Genomic DNA, 20,058 nt, shown 5'->3' with positions numbered 1-20,058 from the left:
AAGATATAAAAATAAACAAACAAACGGACTACAGTTAATCATGAAATACTAATCAAAACAGAGACTGAAACATAAGGGAAATATTGAGACAAACATGGGGGAAGTCCAGGAATTTAGGGGCAGAAAATTAACAGAATATAAAGTTTAATAAATGAACCGAAATGAGAATGATTCTTTATGAAGTATCTAATATACACCATTATTTGCTCATGTCATCTGTTTTGTGTGGAAAAATTAAGCATTGAGTTTAAATATTTATTTGGAATTTGTCTTATACCTTTTTCAGATGTAGCACAAGGTTTCAGGCACAGTCAGTGACCCTCTGGGAGACACAGAAATACTATCTATGTTTGTTCCTGAGGCAGTGGTGGGATCTGAATCGGGCTTCCTGTTTCTCATCGTCCACTCTGCACAGGCTTGTCAGGTAAAGCTTTGGCAGACTGAGAAGTTGGGGCTCCTTTGGTACTGAACTATTTCCCTTTTTCACAGGTTTAATGTTGACCATCACTTTAAAAGCCTCCATTTGGGAGAAGGAAGGGATCTCATTCATTCGTTTGATCTCACAGGATAACAATAAGAATATTTTTTTTCCAGTTCTACTTTCTTTTATCTGCTTATGCCTTAAATTTCTGTGATCTGCTTCCCAGAAGTGGTTAAGTTCATGCTGCTTATTTTAAAGAGGTAAATATTTCCCAAATCCTCATATTCCTGGGTCATTAAGTTCTAAAACAGCTGTCTTTCCTCTGCGTCCTTTAAAGATAAAATCTGCATTTATGATGAGTAATTTTTCTGCCTTCTTTGCAGGAAGACCCCAGAGCTTCTGACTGATCCCAGCAGGTGCTTGCCAGTACCCTCCCCTCAGACCTGCAGTGAATGTGGCATATTAGAAAGAACTTATTATTCCCCCTAAGGGTATATTGCATATCTTAATAACATTGTACAGCTACAGGGAACCATCTTAGCATAACAGAATACAATCATCCCTGTTAATGGGCCACTTTAATAAGGTCATAATTGTTACAAGTTATTCCATTCACATTTTACTTAGCTCTTTTAGCGCTGGTCCTAATGGTTATTGGAATGAAAGCTTCTAATCACTTCCTTCTGCACGTGGAGAGCTCAGACTTCACTTCAGCTGACGGGGCAGCATTAAGGGCTGTCTGCTTTCCTGCAATTAAATTGAATAATCTTTAGGAAAAATGTGATGTTTTGCAAGAGTCTCATAGACTCCATGGAAGGAGACTATTAAACATTTCTGGGTTTCCTTCAGTCAATAATTTCAGCAAACACTTGTCCTTGTTACATTCGAATAATGAATTATGAGCAGTGACTTACAAGTACATGAGAATGACAACAGAGCCATGAGAAGATGAATGAACAAGGACACCAGTGTCTGATACACTCGGCAGCCATTCAATGAAATGTGGGCTGGGGGAAGGGACCATTCGCCCCATTCTGGAGAGCAAAAATCTAGAAAATTGGATTCTGATAAAAAATAAATTACCAAGCGAAGGAATATTTGTGAAATATACAGAATTTAAACAAAATACTTTCTTTGAGTCATGCAGGAAAGAGAGTCACTGTGGATGCAGAAATAACACTCTTCAGCCACAGACCTACATGTGTGGCTGACTGATCCTACGTTACAGGTAAGTAACTTTACTTTCTCTCAGGCCTCAAAGTCCACTGAGGCAGAAGAATGTGCTGTGAAAGAAAGAAAACCAGTGGGATACCATGATACTGGAGTAGAAATCAATTTATATCGTAATGATAGGATCATTGAAATTGCTGCAGGGGTGGACCTAGATGTTAAGGATGGACATGTAACTCAGTCACGTTATTTTTGCACACAACTATTTCAAATTTAAAGAGGATTTGTATCTGCAAGACCGTGACACCAAGAAAATTGAGAAGGGACGCTCCAGTGTGAAACCGCAGAAGTCGGACTCATCAGAAAGCTTGATACTATCACCTAGGCCTGAATAGGGGGGCAAATGGCAGGAGAGTGTGGGTGTGGGGAGGATTCCTGGTGACACATTCATCTTGGGTCTTTGGGAATGGCCATCATCGGTGGGGGCGGGGAGGGGGGGGCTTTTTTTAATGGAGCATCTGTGCTCTTTAATAAGAAAAAAGAAAAGGTTTCCTGCCCCGAGCAGCTGAGAGCAGCTTTGAGGCTTCCATTGCCTCTCAGCTGTCTCTGCACATGTGTGAGAGTTGCTCTCACAGTGATCATCAGACAGCAGAGTCAGGGATTACGATGATCATCTGCTGTAGGCGATTGCTTCCTGGAACAACTTGGCAAGGAAAACTTGGTAGAAAACTGGAACGCTCTTCCAGAGCCTGTCATAGGGGAAAACATCCTCCAGGGATTCAAGACAAAGTTAGACAAGTTCATAATGAACAAGGATGTACACTGGTAGGACTAGTCTCAGCTATGGCGCTGATCTTTGACCAGAGGGCCACCGCGTGAGCGGACTGTTGGGCATGATGGACCACTGGTCTGACCCAGCAGCAGCAGCAATTCTTATGTTCTTACGAGAGGAAATGCAATTCTGGACTTAATTCTAAATGGACTATGAAGACTGGCACAAGGAATAGAAGTAGAAGGATGCTGGGAATATGATCCACTTCAACCTGGACACAAGAACAAAACATTGATCCAGAACGACGGCCACGGCACTGAACTTCCAAAAAGGGAATTACGAAGGGATGAGACTCATGGTGGGGAAGAAGATTAGGAAGAGGATAAGTACTGTAAAAACACTAGAGCAAGCATGGTCCCTTTTTAAGGACACAGTCACCAAGACGCAAAATCTATATATACTGCGTATCAACAAGGATTCCAAGAGGAAAAAGAACAAGGAACCGGCGTGGCTCACTGGAGTTTCCAGTTTTATTTTAGTTTGATGAATCGCTTATTTAGTTTTACTAAGCAAAGTACAAAATTGATACCAATATAAACATACATTTAGACATACAATTTAAAATTTAGAAGAATGGGTTAGACAAACAGACTTATAGACCAACTAGTACACAAGAGGGAACAGAACTACAATTCAGTGTTTTAAAGTACAGAGGAGAGCCATATGTGGAAAAAACAATAGGGAGGGGAAAAGTGCAATCAACGAAGGAAACTAATATAATTTAAAGATTAAAAGCATCTTTAAAAAGAAAACTTTTTAAATTACTTTTAAAACGACTCAAGTCGTTTTCCTCTCTTAAATGCTGAGGCATGACATTCCAACGCTGGCGGTGCCATCACGGAAAACTTATCATGTCGTCGTGTTCCAATAACTTTCAAAGAGGGGACTGCTATAAGCTTTTGATTAGTAGACCGGAGAGAGCGCAAAGTGTTATAAGGGATAAGTAATTTATCAATAAATTAGGTTCATTAGTGGAAAGGGTTTTGAATACTAAAAGTAACATTTTGAAGGTAATACGATGGTTAATTGGAAGCCAGTGAGATTTAATCAGAAAAGGTGTTACATGGTCATATTTTTTACAATTGTGGATGAGTTTAAGGGCAGTATTCTGAATTATCTGAAGGCGCTCTTTTATGTGTGTAATACTTATTACTAAAGAGTTACAGTAATAGAAACATAGAAACAGACGGCAGATAAGGGCCCACGGCCCATCTAGTCTGCCCACCTTAATGTCCCTCCCCTACCTTTGCCCTGTGAATAGATCCCATGTGCCGATCCCATTTTGCCTTAAAATCAGGCACGCTGCTGGCCTCAATCACCTGTAGTGGAAGACTATTCCAGCGATCAACCACTCTTTCAGTGAAAAAGAATTTCCTGGTGTCACCTCGTAGTTTCCCGCCCCTGATTTTCAACGGATGCCCTCTTGTTGTCGTGGGACCCTTGAAAAAGAAGATATCTTCCTCCGCCTCGATGCGGCCCGTAAGATACTTGAACGTCTCGATCATGTCGAGTTTTGCAATAATTAAAGAATGGATTAATATATGTCGAGTTTTGCATGTCGAGTTTTGCATGTCGAGTTTTGCAATAATTAAAGAATGGATTAATATATTCAACGATTTTGGCTCCAGAAACTTGGAAATTGAGCGAATCATTTGCAGCCTATAAAAGAAGGATTTGATACTACTACTTATGTGTTCATAAGAGAGTTTATCGTCGATGATGACTCCAAGTATTTTTAATGAAGTTATAAGATCCATAGTAAAAGAGGCACTCAAGTTTCATAGTAAAAGAGGCACTCAAGTTTATTCCCTTCTTTCATGGAAAGAGTAGAGAAGTAAAGGCAGTGATCAGAGACAAGAAGACTTCGTTTAAGGAATGGAAAAGGACAAAAATGGATGAAAACTGGAAAAATCACAAACACCATCAAAGCGAGTGCCATAAAGCGGTGAGAGGGGCCAAAAGAGACTATGAAGAAAAAATAGCTAAAGAGGCAATTTTTTTTTTAAGCTGTTATTTCGACATGTTAAGGGGAAACGACCCGTGAAGCAGTGGGGCCATTAGATGACCATGGAATAAAGGGAGTATTAAAGGAGAAGAAATCCATCGCTGACAAACTGAACACATTTTTTGCATCTGTATCTACTGAAGAGGATATCTATATATATATATATATATAAAATCGGAGGTATGTATGTGTGTATGTGCCGCAATCACGCAAAAACGTCTTGCCCGATTTGAACGAAACTTGGTATGCAGATCCCTCCCTACCTGGGGTGATATGTTCTGGGGGTCTCGCGGCACACCTGCACACGTGGGCGGAGACACAAACAGAAAATCAGATTTCACCCATTCATGTCAATGGAAACAATGTAAAAAGCTGCCAACGCAAAAACGGCTTGACCGATTTGAACGAAACTTGCAACACATCTTCCTTTTCAGTTTAAGAGATTACAAATTCCAGTGAGACTTGCATTCTCTATCACAATCAACAAATCACAAGAACAGACTATTACATACTGTGGAGTGGATTTAAGATCCCCCTGTTTTTCCCATGGACAACTCTATGTTGCTTGCTCAAGGGTGGGTTCACCCAAGAATTTATATGTTCTTGCTCCTGGAGGTGAAACTAAAAATGTTGTTTATAATCAAGTTTTGTGTTAGTTGTATTGTATTCATTTTGTCAAATATTTCACATTATAATTTGAATATTGTACTTTTTATAAAGCTGTAAAAAAAATAATTTCATTCACCACTATAAAGTATCTTTATTTGAATCCATTTACAGTGTTATTGCTATAATTAAATACCCGTGCAACGCCGGGGCATCAGCTAGTATCCAATATACCAGAAGCCGACAGGCTATACACAGGAAACAAAGATGGGAAACTGACAGGGTCGACGGTCAGTCTAGAAGAGCTATGTAGGCAGATTGATAGGCTTAAAAATGATAATTCCCCAGGATCAGATGGCATCCATCCAAGGGTAATCAAGGAACTGAAAGGGGCTATAGCTGAACTGCTTCAACTAATAGCCAATCTGTCGATCAAATCAGGAAGGATTCCGGAAGACTGGAAAGTGACAAATGTTATGCCGATCTTCAAGAAAGGTTTGAAGGGAGATCCAGGAAACTACAGACCAGTGAGTCTGACTTCAGTACCAGGAAAGATGGAAGAGGAGCTGATAAAAGACTGCATCATTGATCACCTTGATGGACACAATCTGATGAGGACTAGCTAGCACGGATTCAGCAAAGGAAGATCTTGCTTCACAAACTTACTGCACTTCTTCGAGGGAGTAAACAGGCAGCTAGACAAGAGTGACCCGGTCAACATTGTATATCTAGATTTTCAGAAAGTGTTTGACAAGGTCCGGCATGAACAACTACTTGCGAGCCATGGAATCAAGGGTGATATACTCACATGGATTAAAAACTGGTTGGTGGATAGGAAACAGAGAGTGGGGGTAAATGGACAATACTCGGAATGGAAAAGCATCACGAGTGGAGTGCCACAGGGTTCAGTGCTCGGGCCCGTGTTCTTCAACATATTTATCAATGACGTGGATTAAATTCTTATGTGTGAATCATTTGCATAAAACTTTTTAGTGCATCAATAGCTCTTTCAGAATCGGCCAAAAAATAGGATCGGTGCCGACCCACATGGTGTTACTGATCCTCTTAGTGCATTTTGGCCCAGGTGATTTATCACTCTTTAACTTATCAAATTAGCCTCGTCATCCTCTCCTCCAACTGCTCTACCACCAGATTCTTACCATCTCCGACCTTAAGCTGTTAACTTTCACAACTCTTCACCCTCCCCCCCAAATCTGACCAATCACTACCCATACATTTAGGAACCTTCAGGCTATTGACTCTGACATGCTCTCTACCACTGTCTCGCCTTTCCTTTCTACTACTATGTCAAAGAAGTCAACCGATGAAGCTGTCCTCTCCTATAACTCCATTCACTCATCTTCTATTGATACCATTGCCCCTTCCATTTCCTGTCCTGTAATTCGTGCCAAACCCCTGCCCTGGTTTACCCCCAAAATCCGTTACCTGCACTCCTGTGCCTGAGCTGCTGAACATCTTTGGCTTAAATCCCACACCCAAGCCAATTTCATCCATTTCAAATTCATGCTGACGTCCTTACAATCTAACCTCTCACTTGCCAAACAAGAATACTACAACCATTTCATTAACTCTCCTAGTGCCAACCCTCACCATCTCTTTGCCACAGTCAACTCTCTACTCAAAGTGTCCCTATATCCTATCCTTTCTCCCCAGACGACGGCAGAGTTCTTCCATGACAAAGTTCGCAAGATCCATTCTCAACCATGTCACCTCCCCCACCACCCCTTCCGACTGTCCTCTCTGTCAGCCTCCCTCTAATAATCCCTACAACCCTTTCTTCCTTTTCTGAAGTCACAAAAGAGGAAACTGCTCACCTTCATTCCTCCTCCAAACCCACCACCTGTTCCTCTGATCTGATTCCTACCCGTCTACTTGGATCCATCGCTCCCACTGTAATCGCTCCCACCTATCACATCCTCAACCTTTCGCTCTCCACTGCTACAGTTCCTGATGTATTCAAGCATGCCATAGTTACACCCCTCCTCAAAAAGCCCTCATTAGACCCCCAAATCCCTCTCCAACTATCACCCCATCTCCCTCTTCCCTTTCCTATCCAAACTACTCGAACGTGCTGTTCACCGTCATTGCCTGGACTTATTTCTTCTCATAATATTCTTGACCCACTTCAATTGGGCTTTTGCCCTCTCCATTCTACAGAAACTGCCCTTGCTAATGTCTCTAACAACCTGTTCCTGGCCATATCCAATGGACTCTATTCTATCCTCATTCTTCTTGGTCTGTCTGCTGCCTTCAACACTGTTGATCACCACCTCCTTCTCAACACGCTGTCCTCACTGGGATTCCAGGGTTCTGTTCTCTCCTGGTTTTCTTCCTATCTCTCCCATCATACTTTCAGTGTACGTTACTGTGGATCCTCCTCCACTGCCATCCCACTGTCCATTGGCAGTCCTGGGCCCTCTCCTCTATTAGCCCAACCTGAGCCCTCTCCTCTTTTCCATATATACCCACTCTCTTGGTATACTGATCTCCTCTCATGGTTTTCAATATCACCTCTATGCCAATAACTCCTTGATCTACCTCTCCATACCAGATATCTCTACAGGAATTCAGGCACGAATCTCAGCCTGCCTGTACAACATTGCCATTTTGATGTCTCACCGTCATCTCAAACTGAATGTGGCTAAAACTGAACTCCTTATCTTTCCACCAAACTCATCTCCCCCCTCTCACCATTTTCTATTTCTGTGGAGAACAGAAGCCTCCTTCTTGACTTGTCAGCTCGCAAGGTTCCTTGGGGTGATCTTTGATTGCTCTCTCTCCTTCTCTGTTCAGATCCAAAACCTGTCGCATCCTCCTCTATAATATTAATAAAATCCATCCTCTCCTTAGTACAGGATAATATGAACAGAAGATGAGAGAATGTCAGGTTCAGACCTGAGAAAGAAGGTTCTGGCCTTCAGCTAGTCAAGAAATGGAGCAACTCAGTTGAAACAAAAGGTATCATCTTGTGTTCTTTGTGTTTTGTTTCTAGTTATTAAAATTTGAGAACATGGAATTAGAGAAGCCAAGACATGAGCTAACCAACAGGCAGAAACCCAGAGCAAAGTATGAATTTCAGCAATGTTAGGACTCAAAGTAAAGGATATAAGAATCATGTTAATGTCGGAAGATGAGCGAGGGAGGGAGGTTGATGGACAAGTCCTGCAACACAGCACACACACTGGAGCTGTTTAACTTGATGGATACATTATTAAGTTTTTTTCTGTCTACACACTCTATATTTTCTTGAAATAAAAGGGATTCAGTGGCACAGAGACAGAATGCAGAACCTGACAGTGAAAATCCCTTCTTAAAAGGATAACGTTCCCCCCTGCAAGCCAGCTCTGACATTAACCAAACCTGTACTAAGCGAAGTGATCAAACATTTATCATGAGCCCGTGTACCCGTCTGCTCCAATTGCTTAAGTGTCACTCTGTAAATTAACTAAGGCTCATTAACAGACGCACGGCCTGTCTGTATGGATCAATTATGTATGATACTATTAGTAGCATCAATTAAGGTAGATAAAATAATAGTCTAATTGAATGCCTGAAGAGTCTAATGGGTTTGCATTCACTCCGAATGGATTGTCTCTATAGTCTTGTCCTTTGAGTCAGACAGAGGATCAATACTTGTACTAAAGTACTTCGAGGCTTTGTCAGTGCAGCTCAGAGGTGCCCATTGTCACGTTACCAGCTCTTATTTAATTCCCCATTTCGCCTACGCAATTCACATTTGGCATTTCATCTTTTATTTGACAGGTAACCCAAATGATCACTTGCTCTGCCCTCTCAATCTCTCATCACAAGTACTAACAAGATTCAGGTTCACGTTCAGATCAAAGAGGTTACAATAAAGAATAAACTGTATAAATCAGAAATAAAAGTTACAAAATTAAAAAAATAAGAGAGAGAATGACGTTTGTGCACTATGTGCCGGATAGCAGGGTGCAAATGGCAGCTCTGTAAAATGCACTATGGATTATTATTAGATATCAGACAACATTAAATGCAAGTAAGGGAGTTACAAGACAAAAGGATGGGAACCATTAAGATGTGACTGATGGCCAATAGATCAAATTCTTAATAAACTGTAAACGTTATTTTGCTCTGTGTTTTGGAAGATTAAAGATTTGTAGGTTTATTGATCAAAACAGAAGTTTGTAAAGAAGTCATTACATTACATTAGGGATTTCTATTCCGCCATTACCTTGCGGTTCAAGGCGGATTACATGTGGTTTGTCAGGACATTAGAAGTATTTAGGGAGTAGTTTGTACATTTCTTTGAGTTGCTAAGGATTACATTTGAATTGTCATGGTATTAGAAGTACATATTGTGGGACCGGGATCCTGGCGAGGCCTAGTAGCTCCACAGAATCCCAGTCTTGGCGCGAGCGTAACCGTGGTGGACCACAGCTGGCCTGGTGCCTCCCATAAACTGCACACCACACTGGCCGGGTTTTGTCCAAATATTTTACTTTTATTTCTCCACAAGAAAAGTTTCAAACAAAAAAGGTCAAAATTTGGCATTCAAAGTAAAAACCCAAAACATTCCAATTTTCTCTTGTTCTGCTTTCTTTCTCTTATGTGCCAGTTCTTATCACTGCACCTTTAGTGCTGGCCAATTTAAGTTCACAAATTAAGAACATAAAATACAGTTCCTGTTAGGTATTATTTCCACAAGCAGTGCTAGAACCGTACCTGCCTTGGCAATAGTTAGGCTACCTGGTTCTAGGCACTACTTAAGCTTCTGGTAGATTTGAGTGGCAGTTCCCTTTTCCTAGGAGCAGAGGGACTTGTACTCCCACCGGTGTGGCCACTGTACCACTCATCTAACACAAAAGTAAATTCAGCAGCTTCCAGCCCAGCTTGAAACACGGATACAAAATCCTTTCCAAAACATAAAACCCAAAAAGGAAGAAACAAAAAAAAACCCTTTCACCAAGGAAAAAGGACATTCAGGCTTTCCTAAACCTCTTCCCATTCCATAGGGTGTTCTTCCTCATAAGACATAGCATTATTCTCTAACCAGTCCATGTCACAAACCTCAGATAGTGTTTCAAGGTTTTGCATTTCCCTATCCTGGTGAGAACTCTCCAAGGCTGGCCAAAAGTTAGCTGCTTTAGCTGGGTTCCTTCTCAGCTTCCCCTGAGCTTCCAGTCCCAGCTGTCCCTCCCCTCTCACTGATGAGGGAGCTTCAGAAAAAGGGAGACTCGGCACATAACCACGCCCCCTCACAGCAGCTTTAGCTAATTCCTTAAAGAGCCCTGTCCTTCCCGTTCCAGCCTGAGCTCTGTGAGCATTTAAAGGGACAGGCTCCCTCTTAACCTTGTGCTCAGGATTTTCCCTAAACTCAGGATATTTCTTCTCCTTAGTCCCTGGCACATTATTAATGCTTTCCTGCTCTTTTCCCTGGGCTTTTCCCCGGGCTTTATTAGGACTAGCCAGATCCCTGTCACAATATGGCATAGTTGCAGGTGATGCTTCGGATATTCCTGATTGTGTTGGTTTTATGTGTTTTTTGAATAGAAGGGTTTTTATTTCTTTTTTGAAGGTTTTGTAGTCTGTGGCCGAGGTCAAGTGTTGCAGCTCGAGTGGCTAGGAGGTTGTCGTACAGTTTTTTCTTTTAACGTTTTTGGTTGGAGGTTGTGTGAATGGTGTGTGGGTTCTTCTATGTCTGGTTGAGGTGGATTGAACTAGTCGATTGTTCCAATAGGCTGGGCTGTCTCTGTTTATTGCTTTAAATCAGGGGTGTCCAACCTGCGGCCCAGTGAAGTATTTTGTGCAGCCTCAGTCGAGGGTGATGCAGTGTTTTCCTCTGCTGCCCCCGGGTGTTTACTGTCTTGCCGGCTCCCTCTTCTGTCTTGCTGCAGCATTTGCGCGTTTGTGCGGCCCCAGAAACATTTTTTTCGGCCAATGCAGCCCAGGGAAGCCAAAAGGTTGGACACCCCTGCTTTAAATAGTAGGCAGTAAATTTGAAGTGTATTCTCACTTCTATTGGGAGCCAATGTGAGTCGTGGTATGCCTCTGTGATGTGGTCGAATTTCTTCAGTGAGTAGACCAGTCTTAGGGCTTTGTTTTGTATTGTTTGTAGTTGTTTTATCATGGAGATATAGTATGTTTTATCAAGGGAGATATAGTATGTTGCAGTAGTCTATGAGACCTGGGATTATGGATTGCATCAAGAGATGGAGTTTTTTTCTGTCAAAGAATTTTCTGACTTGCCTCAGGTTTCTCATGACTGCGAATGATTTTTTTATTGTTTTGTTGATTTGTGGCTGCATTGTACAGCCTGTCTATTAACACTCCCAGGAGTTTTAAAGTGGGTTGGATGTGGTATGTTGTAGAGTTTATGACAAGGTTTGTTACGGTTGGGGTTTTGTTATTTTCGAGTAGGATGAAGTTTGTTTTGTCCTGATTCAGTTTCAGTTTATGGACTTTCATCCATGTTGCCACTGTTTCAAGTGTTCTGTGTATTGTGTCTGCCATGGATGGTGCTGGTTGATCGAAAGGAAGGAAAATGGTGATGTTGTCTGCATAACTGTAGGAGGTTAGACCTTGTTTGTCTAGGTAGGAGCCGAGGGAGGCAATGTATAGGTTGAAGAGTGTGGAAGAAAGAGGTGATCCTTGAGGTACGCCGCAGGGGTTAGACCATGGCTCGGATTTTTCTTTAACGTTGTATGTTCTGGATTGTAGGAATCTTTTAAACCATGATAGTACCTTACCACTGATTCCTGTTGAGTCCAGTATCTGTAGAAGGATGTTATGGTCTACTAGGTCAAAGGCTATGGAGAGATCTAGTTGGATAATTAGCATTTTTTTGCCTGTGCTGAGGTGTTGTCTGGCGGTGTCCATGAGTGAGCCTAGTAGGGTCTCAGTGCTGTGGTTGATTCTGAAGCCTGATTGTGTTTGGTGGAGTAGGCTGTGGTTTTCTAGCTAAGAGTTTAGAACTTTGGCTACGATTTTGGCCGTATTTTTTAATTAGTTTAAATAGTCTAAAAATCTTTTCCCATAGTTTCAAAGTTAGGGTCCCTTTTATAAAGCCGCAGCAAAGGTACCGAAGTCCATTCAATTCTTATGGGCTTCAGTGCATTTACCATTGTGGCTGTGTGAAAGGGCCCTTAAAAGAAAGCCAAGAAATGGCAAAGGAGGGCTACATTTTATGGCGTGAAAAGAAAAAGGTATTTTCTGCTTTTTGAGGAAACAGTGCTACTGACCTGCCAGGACTTATCATTTCTCTAGCGCTGGCAAACGTACGCAGCGCTATATATTAAAGGCCGGATCCTGCAGCTAAAGATAGATGTCTATTGCATGTCAATCCCACTTAGACGCCCATTACAGAATCACGTCTAACTTAAAACTTAGACGCCTGTTAAGTAGACTAGAGTTTTAAAGGCTTACATTATAGGCGCCTAAGGGCTAGATTCACTCCTCACGGATCCGATCCATGAGGTTGCTGGGCGTTTGATTTACGATGTGTCCTCATGCAAATGTGGGCGATTGGAGTCACGCCCCCAACCGACTGTACGGATCGCTGGAGAGTGATCCTGACACATGTGCAGACCATCTTCTTTGCCTATAGATGGTCTGCGCATGTGTTTGCTCCGTGCTTTATTGCATTTTTTTTTTTTTTTAATCCCCTTTGCCTTCTGGGAACTATAGATTAATCTGAAAAACATTGGGGTTGGTGGAGGGAGATGTCTTTTCAAATTATTTCCTTCATTTAAAGCAGGTCATATTTTTTAATGTCTATATGTGCTGCCGAATTAGCGTGAGCTATATTTCCGATGCTTTTTACTTTTTGTGAGCCCGTGGTTTTAACCTGCAAGTTTATAGCGGGGCTGTACTGTGGCCTTCTTAAATACTTCACCAGATATAGCCTCCAAAACTGAACATAATACTCCAAGTGTGGCCTCACCAATGACTTGCAGAGGGACATCAACACCTCCCTTTGGCTGGTCATTCCTCTTTCTGTACTGCTGCTACTACTATTCATTATTTCTAGAGTGCTACCAGATGTACGCAGCACTGTTTCCTGTCTTCGGACCCACGCAGCACATACAGCCTAGCACATTTCTGGCTATGGCTACCGCCTTATCACACTATTTGATCACCTTCAGATCCTCAGACGCTATCACTCCCAAGATCCATCTCTTAGTTATCATCTTACACAAACATAACACCTCTCTAGCCATCTTGTGTTTCCATTTTCTTCCTAAGTAAGCATCCCTTGTGCCTATCCTATACATTTTTAAATTTGCTCACCATTTTTGACTCTATCACCTCTCCTGGTAGGGTGTTCCAGTATTTTCTGATGTTACTTCTAAGTCTATCTCCCTGCAATCTTCATCCATGCCCACTAGTTCTACCACCTCTATATGTCTGGAAGAGATTTATTTGTATATTATTAATACTTTTTAAGTGCTTAAATATCTGTATCATATCACCCCTCTCTCTCTCTCTTGTGTATACATATTGTGGCAGGGCAAGAGCGTGACTGAGTGAGTTGAGTTCAATTTTCAATTCAAGCACTTTTCAGTTCATAAGCAAAACAAAACTACTTCTTTCTACCTACTGTGTGCCCTTTTGCCAGGCTTTGATCTGGTTCAAGTCCACATAGACCAGATCAGTAAACTCCTTTAAGAAATGACAATCAGCAGGCTGCTTAGTCCTATGCCATTCTTTAAGTTCTACGGTTCATGCAAACCCAGAACCTGTATTACCCTTGAGCTTTTCATCATGTATAGCCAAATTCAAAGGCATGGGATCAATCTCCCTCTGCAATCAACTGGTTTTGATCTCACTCAGTTCAGGTTCTTAGTTTCTTAGGTTACGTTGCATAATTACAGTCACTATTGCAGGCTTGGCACATGGACATTTCTTTTACATACCATCCAAAACATTTTCCTGTTTGGGCATTTTTATAGCTTGATAAGACTATTACCCAATCCTTCACTTACTTAATGAATGGCTTTTACCTTTGTCAGAGTATTCTTCAAAGTAATGAATTCTGAATCCTTTACACATTCATAGTTCTTGCTTCCAAAAACATTTCATAAGTAACATAGAACATAGAAGATGACGGCAGAAAAGGACCATGGCCCAACAAGTCTGCCCACTCTAATGACCCACCCACTAAATTCTTCCCTGAAGTGATCCCACATGCTTATCCCATTTTCTCTTAAAGTCCAGCGTGCTGCTGGTCTGAATTACCTGCAGTGGAAGACTATTCCAATGATCAACCATCCTTTCGGTGAAGAAGTACTTCCTGGTGTCACTATGAAATCTCCCATCACTGAGTTTCAACGGATGTCCTCTTGTCGCCGTAGGTTCTTAAAGAAAAAAGATATCCTCTTCTACCTCAATATGGCCCGTGACATATTTGAACATCTCAATCATGTCTCCCCTCTCTCTACACTCCTCGAGTGAGTATAGCTGCAACTTACCCAGCCTTTCTTCATACGGGAGATCCTTGAGTCCTGAGACCATCCTGGTGGCCATTCGCTGAACCGACTCCATTCTATGCACATCTTTCTGATAATGCGGTCTCCAGAATTGTACACAATATTCCAGATGAGGTCTCACCATGGATCTGTACAACGTCATTATAACTTCGGTCTTCCACTGATGAAGCTTCTTCGGATACAACCCATCATTTGTCTAGCCTTGGATGAAGCTTTCTCCACTTGATTGGCAGACTTCATGTCTTCGCTAATGATTATTCCCAAGTCCCGTTCTGCTGTAGTTCTTGCTAAGGTCTCACCATTTAGGGTGTAAGTTCTGCATGGATTTCTGTTGCCAAGGTGCATGACCTTACACTTTTTGGCATTAAAACTTAGTTACCAGAAATAACAAGAGAGAAAAATATATATATAAAAAAAGAGGGCATACAAGATCAAAGCAAACTGAGAACCCCTCACAATCAATCACATGAACAATCTAAATATAACAAACGTTGATAACACACAATAAGAAATATATATAAATGAATTTATAAATAATTCTCAAAACTTTTATTAATCTCAAAATATAATTTAAATAAAATAAATTACCTTCAATTACCATCAACATATAAACATATAAGACAAACCACACATCAGACACCAAAAAAGACAAAGGCTTCATGATCATGAAAAGCAAAAAGGGATCCCAAAAGAAAAATTACCCCAACAACGTTAACAAAATCAGATATAAACACACCAAAAATATACAATCTTAAAAATAATACAAAAGGATAATCCTAATAGTAATCATAATAGTATAAACTGCAGCACAGATGTAAAGTCAACGTAAAAAATAGTGCAACAGCTCAGAAATTCACAATAGCAATCATCAGCATAGAAAAGTGTCAAAAAATCAAATAACAAAAATAAGTTCAAATGGAGACCAAATGTGAACAAAACATTCAAGCAAAATAGAAAATCCAAGCAAAGTAGAACAAGCAAACCGATCAGAGTGCAAAACACAATCCATAGAATCAGGAACAATAATAATAACAGCTTATATACCGCAATACCGTGAAGTTCTATGCACCAAATATTCATACGATCATGAAGCCCAAGAGCTGTGATGAACAATTCCTTATGGTTCTTCTTAACTCCTTAGTTGCCAAGTTGAGGACCAATGTTCCAGTAAGAGTAGGTCCTGCGTCCCTTACAAAGATATTAAATAGGATCGGACCCAAGACTGAACCCTGTGGCACTCCACTGATCACTTCTGACGTTTCGGAGAGAGTACCATTCACTGAAGTCTACCACTGAGCCAGTCTTTTACCCATGCAGTTAACGTTTCTCCTAATCCCATCGAACTCATCTTGCTCAATAACCTGCAGTGTGGGACACTATCAAAAGCCTTACTGAAGTCCAAGTACACGACGTCCAGGGACTCCCCCATATCCAGTTTTTTCGTTACCCAGTCAAAGAAGCTGATCAGATTGGATTGGCAGGACCTCCCTTTGTTAATCCATGTTGATGTGGGGTCTCGTAGATTCTCGTCATTCAGGATCGTATCTAATTTGTGTTTGATTAGTGTTTCCATAATTTTACACACTATTGATGTGAGACTCACCGGTCTGTAGTTTTCAGCCTCCGTCCTGCATCCCTTTTTGTGGAGTGGAATGACGTTAGCTATTTTCCAGTCCAATGGGACTCTTCCTGTACTCAGGGAAACATTGAAGAGCGCAGATAACGGTTCCGCTAGGGCATCACTCAACTCTCTAAGCACCCTGGGATGTGGTTTGTCAGGTCCCATGGCTTTGTTCACTTTGAGCCTTGAAAGTTCATAGTAGACGCTGCTGGACGTAAACTCAAAATCTTGAAACGGGTCTTCCGAGCTTTCCCTTGTCTGCAGCAGTGGATCGGATCCCGGCGCCTCGCAGGTAAAGACTGAGCACAGCTTTTATACTAATAGGTTACTGCTCTGTATAATACACTTTTAGGTCTTTAAGCATTGTCAATCTCCATCATATTTTCAAAAGGTTCCATGGGCTCCTTCTCATTTTCTGCCATCATATGCTCAGAGTCCACTGGCAAACATTCATCTTTCAGACTGAATTGATGCTGGCAAAGCTGCCTTTCTTGCTTCTCTTTGTGGTCAGAATTTCCTTTCCCAGACAAATCTGGTGTATCTTCAGGCTCTTAGCTTTGCTACTGAGCTCTGCCTGGGGAAATAAGAACATAAGGATTGCCGCTGCTGGGTCAGACCAGTAGTCCATTGTGCCCAGCAGTCCACTCACACGGCGGCCCTTAGGTCAAAGACCAGTGCTCTAAATAACTCCAGCATCACCTGCGTACATTCCAGTTTAGCAGGAACTTGTCCAACTTTGTCTTGAATCCCTGGAGAGTGTTTTCCCCTATAACAGACTCCGGAAGAGCGTTCCAGTTTTCTACCACTCTCTGGGTGAAGAACTTCCTTACGTTTATACGGAATCTATCCCCTTTTAACTTTAGAGAGTGCCCTCTCATTCTCCCTACCTTGGAGAGGGTGAACAACCTGTCTTTATCTACTAAGTCTATTCCCTTCATTATCTTGAATGTTTCGATCATGTCCCCTCTCAGTCTCCTCTTTTCAAGGGAGAAGAGGCCAAGTTTATCTAATCTCTCACTGTACGGCAACTCCTTCAGCCCCTTAACCATTTTAGTTGCTCTTCTCTAGACCCTTTTGAGTAGTACCATGTCCTTCTTCATGTACGGCGACCAGTGCTGGACGTAGTACTCCAGGTGAGGGTGCACCATGGCCCGGTACAGCGGCATGATAACCTTCTCCGATCTGTTCGTGATCCCCTTCTTTATAATTCCTTGCCTTCTGTTTGCCCTTTTTGCTGCCCCCGCACATTACTTGGATGGCTTCATCGACTTGTCGATCAGAACTCTTAAGTCTCTCTCCTGGGAGGTCTCTTCGGACATCCTGTATTTGTGCATGAAATTTTTGTTACCGACGTGCATCACTTTACACTTATCCACGTTGAACCTCATTTGCCATGTTGATGCCCATTTCTCGAGCTTGATTATGTCACGTTGTAGATCTTCGCAATCCCTCTGTGTCTTCACTACTCTGAATAACTTCGTATCGTCCACAAATTTAATCACGTCACTCGTCGTGCCAATTTCTAGGTTGTTTATAAATATGTTGAAGAGCACAGGCTCGAGCACCGAACTCTGCGGCACGCCACTCAAGGCAAGTTGTTACGGTTAAAAAAGATATAAGGAACTAATTTTGTTACAGTGTGTGTGGCTAGTCCTTGTTACAAAATGAGTATATATAATACAGTGGTGCCTCGCATAACGGACACCTCGCACAGCGAACGCTGCGCACAACGAACTTCAGGTCTTGCTTCCCACAACGAACTTCGTTTCACACAACGAAGTCGCCCGAGCTGCATCGCTTAACTGCCCTCTCTCCGCCTGGCTCCCTGTGCAGTGGCGCTACATATTTTAAACCCCCCTGCCGCCGCTGCTGCATATTTTAAACCCCCCTGCCGCCACTGCTGCATATTTTTAAACCTCCCCCCGCCACCGCATATTTTTAAACCTCCCCCCGCCGCCACATATTTTTTTTAAAAAGGCACCACTGCTGCAACATTAATCTCACCTGCTCACTCGAACTGGTGGTCTAGCAAATTTCCCAGCCAGAAGCGCAGACAGAGATCAAGAGCAAGCCTTCTGTGCTACTGCCTGGGCCTGCGCTGATCTCTGAATGGCTGCAGTCAGCTCTCGCGGGACTCACAAGAACTAACTGCAGCCATTCGGAGATCGGCATGGGCCCACACAGGCGTGCAGAGGAATTGCTCCTGATCTCTGCGCTTCTGGCCTGTACGCCACTGGCTGGGAAAGATGGGAGGAATTAAAAAAGGTACTGGGGAGTATGTGGGGGGTGATTATAATACACAGCAAGGATCAACAAAACCCCTGTCTCCCCTCCCCTTCACATATATCCCCTCTATATCATGCTAACAGCTCTAACAAGATAAATTTATCTTTTTTTATGTCATCTTAGCATATTTTATGCTACAGAACGAATTATTTTTTTTAACATGTATTGTTATGGGAAAACGCGTTTCACATAACGAACTTTTCGCATAACAAACTTGCTCCTGGAACGAATTAAGTTCGTTGTGTGAGGCACCACTGTATGTATATATAACTACACTAAAGCAGAAAACAAAGGCTCAGTTTAAGGAAGTCATTTAAAAAATTGGGGTTGGCATAATAATGGTACAGTATAATCTCGTTATAACGGACTCGCTTATAACGGAACCTCTCCTATAGCGGACGAGGTCCGCTGGTCCCGGCCTAGCACCATTATAAACATACAGAAAATCATCAGATTGAGCGGACTCGAATATAACAGACTTTCGAATATAACGGACAACTATTTTGGTCCCCAGAGCCGGTTTTAACTGTAGTTTTATTTGGCTATAACAAACATGCAGGCTCTGCCTACAAGGCACGTGGCAGGCTGGTGATATAGTATCAAAATGCAGCCCAGAAAAAAAATGACAGAGTACAGTATTTTCCTTCCAGTACAGTGTTCTGGTTTGCAATCATTTTGTGCCATACCAATGTTTTGCTGAGTTTTGTTATTGATGTTGCTGATATGCTTGTGCAGTGACTGTTGTTCATCGATTTACGTTGTTTCAAGTTGACCTAAATAAAGTTTTTAAAAAATGCAACTCTGGATATAACGGACCATTTTTCCAGGTCCCTTGAAGTCCGGTGTAACAAGATTATACTGTAGTAGCCTTCAACTGGGGGAGTTTCTGGATGTTCCAGGGGGTACAAGGAAAGGGTTAAGAATTATGGGGGGATTAGGCCTGGTCAAGTATCCATAGGTGGGTTCTGTCTGAATATTGGCCAGGAGCTGCATAAGACCCAGTGGCTAGCAAATGATGAACTAGCCCCAAATGTTCAATGCCTGGACATGGTCTGGCATTGAGCATCTATAGCTAATTCAGACCAGTGGACAGAGTTTTAAAATACACCAACTGTGGTGGATGAATATTGACCGGAATGTGTATTTGTACCATGTTTTGTCATAATATGTTTTAGAAGTTATATGAAAATAATTGGTATTGCTGCTGCTACCTGTGCACCCAGAGCTTGTGACCCTGGACAAGTCACTCCTCTATTGCCCACCGCACTAAGGATTAAGGATGTTCTTTCATTTGACTGGATATTTCTTTCTTTGTTTCATGTCATTTTTAGCCTGAAAGAAAAGGGAAAACCTCTAAACCTTTGTTTTATGTTTCTTGTGCCATGAAAAGTGTTTAAATCTGCAAAGAGTGTGCAATCTCATAACATTGCCTTTATAAATGAATACTGAGGAAAACTAAAGATGATAAAAGAGAAATAAAGCAAGACAATGAAAAGAAAATAAGATAATACCTTATTTACTGGACTATCATCACATTTTGTGATGATCTTTCTAAGGTAACCCTTCTTTTTCAGATTTGAAATTCAGAAATGAGCAAATAGAAACATAATGGTTATGCATTTTGAGCTGCAA

General features: G+C 41.8%; 1 protein-coding gene across 2 annotated transcripts in view; it reads left to right on the top strand.

Moving 5' to 3' along the window:
- Positions 1–289: 289 nt before the first annotated feature.
- Positions 290–20,058, top strand: part of LOC117357363 (EF-hand calcium-binding domain-containing protein 14-like) — a 298,105-nt gene continuing 278,336 nt past the window's right edge. The window contains exon 1 of one of the 2 annotated variants that reach the window (XM_033937827.1): positions 290–424. The gene's annotated coding sequence lies outside the window, so the exon portion shown is untranslated. The remainder of the gene's footprint in view (positions 425–20,058) is intronic. The other variant, XM_033937816.1, reaches the window with a different exon arrangement.

This window comes from Geotrypetes seraphini, chromosome 1 (genome assembly GCF_902459505.1).
Source record: "Geotrypetes seraphini chromosome 1, aGeoSer1.1, whole genome shotgun sequence".
In the NCBI taxonomy this organism is placed as follows: Eukaryota; Metazoa; Chordata; class Amphibia; order Gymnophiona; family Dermophiidae; genus Geotrypetes; species Geotrypetes seraphini.
This window is presented reverse-complemented; position numbering and strand designations above follow the sequence as displayed.